This window comes from Mchenga conophoros, linkage group LG17 (genome assembly GCF_057382185.1).
Source record: "Mchenga conophoros isolate Kocher_MC1m ecotype Shallow Benthic linkage group LG17, M_conophoros_male_GT1.1, whole genome shotgun sequence".
Lineage (NCBI taxonomy): Eukaryota > Metazoa > Chordata > Actinopteri > Cichliformes > Cichlidae > Mchenga > Mchenga conophoros.
In genome coordinates, this window is record NC_140542.1 from 34,261,295 (window position 1) to 34,270,988 (window position 9,694).

Below are 9,694 nucleotides of genomic sequence, written 5' to 3' on the forward strand. Positions count from 1 at the left end.
CATATAGAGTAATATGTCTAATTAAAGGGCATGGAGAGAGCTGTACAACACGTTTTTTTTTTGTATGGCACAGTAAAGTTAGAAATGTTCATTCGTGTATAGACTGATGGCAGATTGTATTTTTTTTTTGTTTGTCTGTGCACCCCTTCATATACATATATACCTATCCATTGTGGATTATGTGAACTATAGCAAACTTAGAAAAAATATGAGCATTCAATTGAGGAGTCAGCATCTGATACTTTGGGAGTAACCAAGGCCTCATATTAAAAATTGGAGAGCATTCAAGAGGTAACGAGAACGCACGGCTAGGGAGACAGAAAGCAATTTAGTAGCCAAGTTTAATTAAAGTGCTGTTGCACTGCAGTCTGAGTGGTTACAAAGGCAAGAGTTTTAAACTTAAAATAAAAGGTTAATTGTGGATACAAACTTATGTGTGTGTGCCTGAGCTAAAAATAGAGAGTAGATTGCATGATTTTTATACAAAGTGACTACAATTCTTTTTTCAAAGTGACAGATAAGCCTAAAATGCAGAAAACGGAATGATAACTGCACAGATCTGTCTGAATAGTAGACGATAGGAAAGATGAAAAATGGATAATAAGGGGTAGTAAAATCGGAAGCAATCAAAATAACCTCAGTAAACACCCTCAAATATGCAAAATTATAGTCATTTAGTATTTTATCATAGTGTACTGTAAATCTGGAATACTGCACCTTTTACATTTTTAGTACTATAATTTACTGCTCACCACAGTTGTTTCTGGTGGATAGAGGTGTGTAAAAAGCCAATTATCCCGATTGTTGTAGTGGTGTTGTCTAAGGAACCTGAAGAGGTTCTTCAACCTATCTTTGAGGTTATGGACTGATGCCAGCACTGTTAGGATATATTATTATTTCTGCACCTTAGATGCTCTTAAACTCTGGATGAAAAAAAAAAGAGTATTTAATGCTTCCTCAACAGAAAATAGGGCAACTCAGGCATTTTAGGAAGCCAAGTCTGTCCATAAAGAAGCTGAAGAAAATGATAATGGACAGAAAGACCACCTACTAAGCTGGAATGGAAAATAAACTGCAGGGGACAGTGTGATATGGAGAGATTTGGAGTGGGAGGAGAAAGATCACTTACAAGCCAGCGAAATGGTGGAGGGGACAGGGTGAATAAGCCAAACTGTTTTTTTTAAACAGGTTTGCCACAAAACTCAGTTCTGGCAGGTTGTTGCAGACAAAAGGCATTTACTCTATCAGCGGTGGAAGTACAAGTTTGGACCATGTCCCCAGACTCGCAAGAAAATAATAAAATTGAACTTTTCCCTGTTCTTTGTCTTGCTTTACAACTCCAGGATGCTGCAGCACAAAACTAATAACACAGTGTTATAGTTGTAGCTCCAAAATATTAAAGGCTGAGCAAGGTTGGTGGTGTGATTCTGGCTGGATATTTGAACACAATACTGCATGCTGTGTTGGATCCATACTTTGAATTGATATTAGATTATTTATAGCCTATAAAGGCAGACTATGTAGAGGAGATCAGTGTGTCATCTTTTATGAGATGAATAATCATCATTTTGCAAATTCTAAACAAAAGTTCATCACCATTTCTAGACAAATAGACATTTTTCTTAGTGTGTATTTAAAAAAATGTTTTAATAAAAACACAAATGAGTGAAATCGTTTATTTAATGTAATTCAGTGGGCTACATACAGAACTTAGAGGATAGAAGCAACATGTCAGTCTGATCTCTCTAGTGTTTTTCAAATGTTGAATATTGATAGTATTAATACCAAAGCCAGTATTGGTATCGATACTATGGATATTTGGATCGATACCTCCACTTCTAATGCCAAACGCTATTAAGCAAAAACAGTTCACCTTTAGCAAGCAGAACTGCTGTGGGAGTATCTAATCTAGCAACAAAAGCTAGTATACAGAGAATCTGCCAAAAATGGTGCAGTTTTAGTGAAGGTTTTTCATATGCGCAGCAATTCAGACCAAATAGAGGCAGGAAAAACTGTCAGTGTGACTGGGACACGGGTACTGCAAATGGACTGGGAGGTGGTGGGAGCCGTGAGTGAGAGCTCAGGATTTATTCAGAGTAGGGCCGCTTAATTAAAAACAAATCCTGAGATCTGATGGATGTTTAGGAGACCATGGAACATTATTTATCAGATCCACAGAGATGTCTTGTTAATAAAGTTACTGTTGCAGTGCCAAATGTGCACAAAAATTGGACTTCTCTATTAGTTTTCTTCCCATATTGTTTGTTGTTGCAGGTATTATTAGAATCAGAAGAATCTGACACAGCAGAAAGCGAGAACAAACAGAAAAATTCAAAATGTCTTTTAATAACACAAGAATAGCATAGTTAGATTTAATTGGACATTTTAAACATTAATACAGCAAACTCAGTCAGAGTCACATTAACAGCTATTCTTGAGATGGAAAAAAAAGAATTTCAAACTTGATGCAGACGTTTAGAAAAATTACGGCTTGATATTTAACAAGGTGAATGACATCAAGAGGGAATAAAACAAACAACAACAACAAACATCAACCTATTATTATGTCATGTTGCTAAAATAATGTTGTTCATTGTCATGAGCATGAAATGCTGTTCATGTTTTCAGCTGGTAATGAGGCAGTAGGCAAAGACAGCACCTCTGCTATTGGTACTGTTGCAAATGAATATCTAATCCAATAGCAATTTTAGTATCGATTAGTACCTCAATATCAGTTTGTCAGTTTGTTTGAAACTCTTACCCTAGCAGAAACTGTGATGACAATGTTAAGTGGAAATTAGGTTTTTGGACGTTTATTGCCTCCCACAAATGTTTAGAAAATTAATTATATAAACCATTTACAGTAATTGCTCCTATGCGACAGGGCCAGCTGCAAAAGATAACTTTTCATCACTAAAATTGTCACTGTGCTGCTTTAGTAAACAAATTAGCCAAAGAAAGAAGAAGGTTGGTGGTGTAAACCAATAATACATTTGCCTCTGTTACGTCCTCTGGCTAGTCTAGGGGGTTGAAGGGACGAACATAAATGTGGATAGAGAAGGAGGAGCCAAGATGGTAATTTTAAAAGGTTTATTTAATACTGGTGATGGGGTTCAGACCGAGGTGTAACGTCAGGGAGAGCCAAGGCCAACATAACAAACAAAACATCCCTGACGTAGAAATAAAAGAAACTTACCTAACTCCAAAGAAACAAAATATACAACCTATAACCATAACCTACCTAACAACACAAACAGGAGAAAACAGGGTGTCAAAACAAAAGGCAGCTCTCCCCTACAGGCAGTCTGAACATGAAACAACAATGCTCACACAAAATACAAAGGCATGCAAGCCTGCACAAGTATGGCAACCAAAATGGCCAGAGGGCACAGAAGCACAGCTCCACAGGCCTTAAGTAGTGCTCTGCTGATTACCAATTAGCCGGACTCTGCGCAACATCCAATCAGGACAGAGGAGGTGGAGCCTGGACAAAACAAAGGGTTAATAGGGAGAAGAGACATCCTCCTGGGGGATGTAACACCCCCACCCAGAAAAACAAACGTATAAGTTCGTTAACCTTACACCATCACATTCTTGAGAGGGCATCGGCCACAATATTTTCACATCCTCTCTTATGCTTTATTTCAATGTTGTAGTTTTGTGAAATTAAAGCCCACCTCATCAATCGTTGATTGTTGTTATACATACGAGAGAGGAACACGAGAGGATTGTGATCAGTGAAGACCTCCACAGGTTGGGAAGTAGATCCCACATACACATCAAAATGTTGAAGAGCCAGAAGCATGGCCAGAGTCTCCTTTTCAATGGTCGAGTACCGCCTTTGATGAGTATCGAACTTCTTGCCAAAGAAGCAGACAGGATGACTCACTCCTTGTCCATCATCCTGAAGAAGAACAGCTCCAGCCCCCACCTCACTGGCATCCACTTCAAGCTTGAAAGGTTTAGACAAGTCTGGAGCAACAAGAACAGGTGAACTCGACAGAAGACCTTTTGCACATTCAAAAGCATGTTGACACTCAGGACTCCAAATGAATGGTACCTTCGGGCTGCACAGGTTTGTCAGTGGTGTTACGACTTCAGAAAAATTCCTACAGAAATACCTGTAGTAACCAACCATCCCCAGAAATCTGCGCAGCTCACGGCGTGTTGTTGGCACAGGAAAGTTAAGAATGGCATTAACCTTTGCACTGATAGGGCGAACCTTGCCCTGCCCAACTTCCTTTCCAAGGTAGGTCACTGTAGCCTTACCAAACTCGCATTTAGCCAAGTTGAGGGTCAAGGAAGCATCAGCTAAACGCTTGAACACAGTGGTTAAAGTGTCGACATGCTCTGACCAGTTGGAAGAATAGATGACCACATCATCAAGATAAACATTACAGTTCGCCACACCAGATAATACAGTTGACATTAACCTCTGAAAGGTAGCAGGAGCATTTCTCATTCCAAATGCCATGACTGTATATTGTAAAAAGTGATCAGGTGTTACGAAAGCTGAGATTTCTGATGCTCTTTCTGTCAGAGGTACTTGCCAATAACCTTTAAGAAGGTCAAGCTTACTCACATAAGCAGCAGATCCGACGCTGTCAATACAGTCCTCAATACGGGGCAGTGGGAAGGAATCAGGTACTGTTACTGCATTTACCTTGCGGAAATCTGTGCAAAAGCGAGGTGTTCCATCTGATTTTGGCGTAACCAGGCACGGAGAACTCCATGGACTATAGCTTGGGATAGCCAATCCATGCTTCAGAAGGTAGTCTACTTCTGTGTTCATCATTTCCCTTTTTGCCATATTCACACGGTAAGCATGCTGCTTAATAGGCACTGCATTCCCAACATCAATGTCGTGCTCTATTACAGTAGTACGGGAAGGCATGTCCCCAAAGAGTGTTAAATGAATGTTGACGAGCCTTTCAATGTCCAACTGTTGCTCACGGGTCAAGTGGGACAGATATATAGACAACTGGGACAGTACCTCAGAATTAAGCATTCTGGCATTCTGGTAGCTGGCATCACAAAGTTTGAGCCCGTCTTCATCTAAACTTGACCTCAATCCTGAGGAAGAGTTCAACAAGAGAGTTTCTGGAGATGAGACTTGCTCTGACGGAGATGCCACAGGCTTATCTGCGGTGCCACAGAAAGAGTCAGCTCTAGAATGAAAGGATTTGAGCATATTGAGATGGCACAAGCGTGTTTTACGCTTCCTATCTGGTGTTTTAATCACATAGTCAGTGTCATTTACTTTCTTATCCACCTGATATGGTCCACAGAAGCGGGCAGACAATGCAGAGCTAGCAGTTGGTAGAAGAACCAAAACCTTGTCACCTGGATTGAAAGATCGAGGAACGGCTTTCTTATCATACCAACTCTTCATCTTCCCCTGAGCAGAGGAGAGGGCTTCTGCAGCTGCCAACCTGGCCTTATGGAGGCGCTCTCTGAACTGTGAAACATAATCCAAAACATTAGTTTTCACAACATGATCTGTTGACAAGAACTGTTCTTTCAACAACTTCAAAGGTCCCCGAACAGAATGACCAAACACTAGTTCATTTGGGCTAAACCCAAGGGACTCTTGCTTAGCTTCACGCATGGCAAACACCATCAGGGGTACTCCCTCATCCCACTCTTTTCCAGTATCCAAGCAGTATTTCTGCAAAGTTGCCTTGAGTGTCTGATGCCAGCGCTCTAATGCTCCTTGAGACTCAGGATGGTATGCACTTGACACAACATGCTTAATCCCCAGAGTCTGCATGACCTGCTTGAAAAGTTTAGACAGAAAGTTAGTTCCTTGGTCTGTCTGGACTTTGTCAAAACTTTAATCACCAAAAGGTGCAGTTATTCTCCTGAGTGGGACAGCTTCTGGAAAATGAGTCGAAGTACACATTGCAGTCAGTAAAAACTGATTACCATTCTTTGTCTTGGGCAATGGACCAACACAGTCCACAATGACACGTTCAAAAGATTCACCAAGTACTGGTATAGGATGAAGAGGAGCTATAGGAACTGTCTGGTTTGGCTTTCCTGCAATCTGACATGTTTTACAAGTGCGGCAAAACTCAACTACATCAGCCTTCAACCCTGGCCAAAAGAAATGGTTGAGTATCTTGTTGTACGTTTTTGTAACTCCCAAATGACCAGACAGGGGGTGCTCATGTGCAAGGGAGACTACGTAGTGACGATACTCAAGAGGCACAACAATCTGATAAGTAGTGCTCCAGTCACAGTCATCAGAACAGCTTCCCTCTACGTCCGCTGTTAAACTTGGGTGGGCAGTCCACTTGCGCATCAAGACCCCATCTTCCAAGAAATAAGAAGCCTTTTTATTTCCTGTTTCAGAAAGAGAAGTAAAGCATTTAGTCAATGAGGGATCAGACTTCTGAGCAGCAACAAGGCTTTCACGTGTGACTGGCAAGTCTAACTGTGGGAGATGGAGATCCTTCCACTTCTCAGTAGTATCCTTTGAACCACTTTTAAGATCAATCAGGGTTTGCAAATCATCTGTAGCCAGAGCCTGAGCCAACGAAGAGTCTGACAAATCAATTTCTGCAGCTTTACGTCTTGCTTGAGCCCTGGTGAGAACACAAGCAGGAAAAACAGATGGAAAACATGTTGCTAGGTCGTTGCTCTTCAAGTTTGATTCTAGATCCTCTGCTATTGGTACTGTTGCAAATGAATATCTAATCCAATAGCAATTTTAGTATCGATTAGTACCTCAATATCAGTTTGTTTGAAACTCTTACCCTAGCAGAAACTGTGATGACAATGTTAAGTGGAAATTAGGTTTTTGGACGTTTATTGCCTCCCACAAATGTTTAGAAAATTAATTATATAAACCATTTACAGTAATTGCTCCTATGCGACAGGGCCAGCTGCAAAAGATAACTTTTCATCACTAAAATTGTCACTGTGCTGCTTTAGTAAACAAATTAGCCAAAGAAAGAAGAAGGTTGGTGGTGTAAACCAATAATACATTTGCCTCTGTTATGTCCCCTGGCTAGTCTAGGGGGTTGAAGGGATGAACATAAATGTGGATAGAGAAGGAGGAGCCAAGATGGTAATTTTAAAAGGTTTATTTAATACTGGTGATGGGGTTCAGACCGAGGTGTAGCGTCAGGGAGAGCCAAGGCCAACATAACAAACAAAACATCCCTGACGTAGAAATAAAAGAAACTTACCTAACTCCAAAGAAACAAAATATACAACCTATAACCATAACCTACCTAACAACACATAAACAGGAGAAAACAGGGTGTCAAAACAAAAGGCAGCTCTCCCCTACAGGCAGTCTGAACATGAAACAACAATGCTCACACAAAATACAAAGGCATGCAAGCCTGCACAAGTATGGCAACCAAAATGGCCAGAGGGCACAGAAGCACAGCTCCACGGGCCTTAAGTAGTGCTCTGCTGATTACCAATTAGCCGGACTCTGCGCAACATCCAATCAGGACAGAGGAGGTGGAGCCTGGACAAAACAAAGGGTTAATAGGGAGAAGAGACATCCTCCTGGGGGATGTAACACCTCTTTTACGGTATGCATTCTAATCTTCTGCTTATGTAACACTTCTGGAGTCGTTACAGTATACTAGGACCAGTTAGGTTCGACTACTAGAGCAGTAATGAGCGTAGCATGTAATAAAGACCACAGACCAGTAAATACGTTTAAATTGCCGGCTTATTATTTTGTGATGACAGAGAATAGACCGTTATAGACACATTACATAAAACATTCAACATCACACATTTAAGGAAAACAAGATGTTTTCTTTCCCCTTCTTAGTTCAGTATGTTCTGTTAGTTCATCCTATTTATCTCAAAACCTTTTATTTGGCTTTAGAAGGATGTTATTCTCAACCTAGGTTATTGTTTTATTTATTTCAAGTTCTAAGTTCAAGTTTATCCTTTGATCTATTTGCATTAACACTGTGTTATTTTAAATCAAGTTCAGTTCTTTAGGCCCAAGATTTAATTTAATCTTGGTCTAGGTTCACCTTTAAATTCTCAACCAGTTCTTATTTTGTTTTAACCCAACAAAATTATTTACACTTCCATTAACACCATTACAGCATTAAAATGTAAGGTTGACCAAAATAAATTACAAAAATAAATAAATAAATGTAAAACTGAAAACAATTCAGCAAAAGGCTGAATAAATCCCTTAAACAAACAAAAGAAAGTTTTCTTTGTGTCCTTTAACTATTAATCCTGGAATTGCTCCGAATGATTATCCAGTGCTTTGAAAAGTCCGCTGTTCTTTTGCAGAGGTGTATGGATTAATCCTACCAGTTTTATCAGCGAAAGAGCTCAACGTCCAGCAGGGGGCGTTTTCCTTTTTCCTGCTCGGTACAGTTCAATGGGTCCGTGGGTGGCTCGCCATCTTGTTTCTCGCTCAGCGGATCAAACTCCGATCGATTCTAGCTCAGCATTTCCCGATCCAAACCTTAATGGCCTACCATAACAACAAAATAAAGTGCATAAACATTCGAAAATAACACACGGGTAGCCCTTAAATAACAGTAAAAGTCCGTTTTTTCCAGCTTATTTAGCCGTAAATGAGGTGATGCCAATATGGCGCGCTGAAACACCGTCAAAGGCCTTTGAACTGCAGCCTGTGTGTCATTTAAGCACGAATCCACCGTTTTTAACATAAAACAACATAAATCTGCTACCTTGGCTCTCCATTTGCATGAAATGAGCAATATAATACAACAAAAATTTCTTGCATGAAATAAAAGACAATTTCTGAACTCACCAAGTCCCGTTCGGTTATGTTCACAACGTCACCAAGGCAAGGACAGGTCGGAAAAACAAAAATACATTCTCCAGAGTACAAAAATGGCTTTAAGTAGATTTTTGGCTTATTTTTACTATTTTTTCACTCATTTAAGCAGCAGCTCTGCAAGGACTGTCTGCATTTCTCCCTCTCGAGCATCAAAAAGAAGGAACAACCCGATTGGGTGTGGCTAATCACAGGAGTCACGCTGCAGCGTGCCCTTTCACAATAAGAGTCTCAACACATATTTTAGCCATTTTACCTGAATTAACATAAAACACCATGAATTAGCAAGTTCTGTACCCTTTTAACATGTTTTTAAACACAAATGAAATCCTATACCATGAATTATATCATTGCTGATGTTTTTAATGAATTTTCTAACCATTATGATCTATTTATTGACTATTTATCACCTGTAATATATTTCTTATGACTGTTTTTACTAACAGGCTTTTATTTGTTGTTAGCTATGTTAACCAGGGTTACACTTACAAAACAACTCTTCTTTCCTCCAGGTACGTAACCTGAAGCTTGACCTTTCTGTATTCCACATTTCAAAGCTAATTGCATGAAAAGATAATTTGTTGAGGCAGCCTGGTAAGACCTTTTCTTTATTTTCCTTTCCATTTTTTAAACTTTTTTCCCCCAGCAGAAGTATAGAGGTCAGCTCGGGGACACAGGAACAAACATGTACACAACAGTACAAGCGGAGAAGGCATGGCGACTTGAATTTAAAGAGCTTTTAGCAGAAATATTACAAAGAGGGAGGCAGAAGCACCATAAACCTGTGGAAATGTGTGGAGACAAAACAGAGGTGCATGTTAATGATGCATTCTGTGCCATCATTAACCTCTGTAAATTCTGGCCAGGTTTAGTCGTCTATTGTGTTTTATTGCCAAT

General features: G+C 39.9%; 1 long non-coding RNA gene across 1 annotated transcript; it reads right to left on the reverse strand.

The window, feature by feature from the left end:
* Nucleotides 1-7,076: 7,076 nt before the first annotated feature.
* On the reverse strand, nucleotides 7,077-9,406 carry LOC146555799 (uncharacterized). Its single transcript, XR_014889327.1, has 2 exons — nucleotides 8,771-9,406; nucleotides 7,077-8,467 (listed from the first exon to the last, which is right to left on the reverse strand). It is a non-coding gene; the product is annotated as an uncharacterized LOC146555799 (long non-coding RNA).
* Nucleotides 9,407-9,694: the final 288 nt, after the last annotated feature.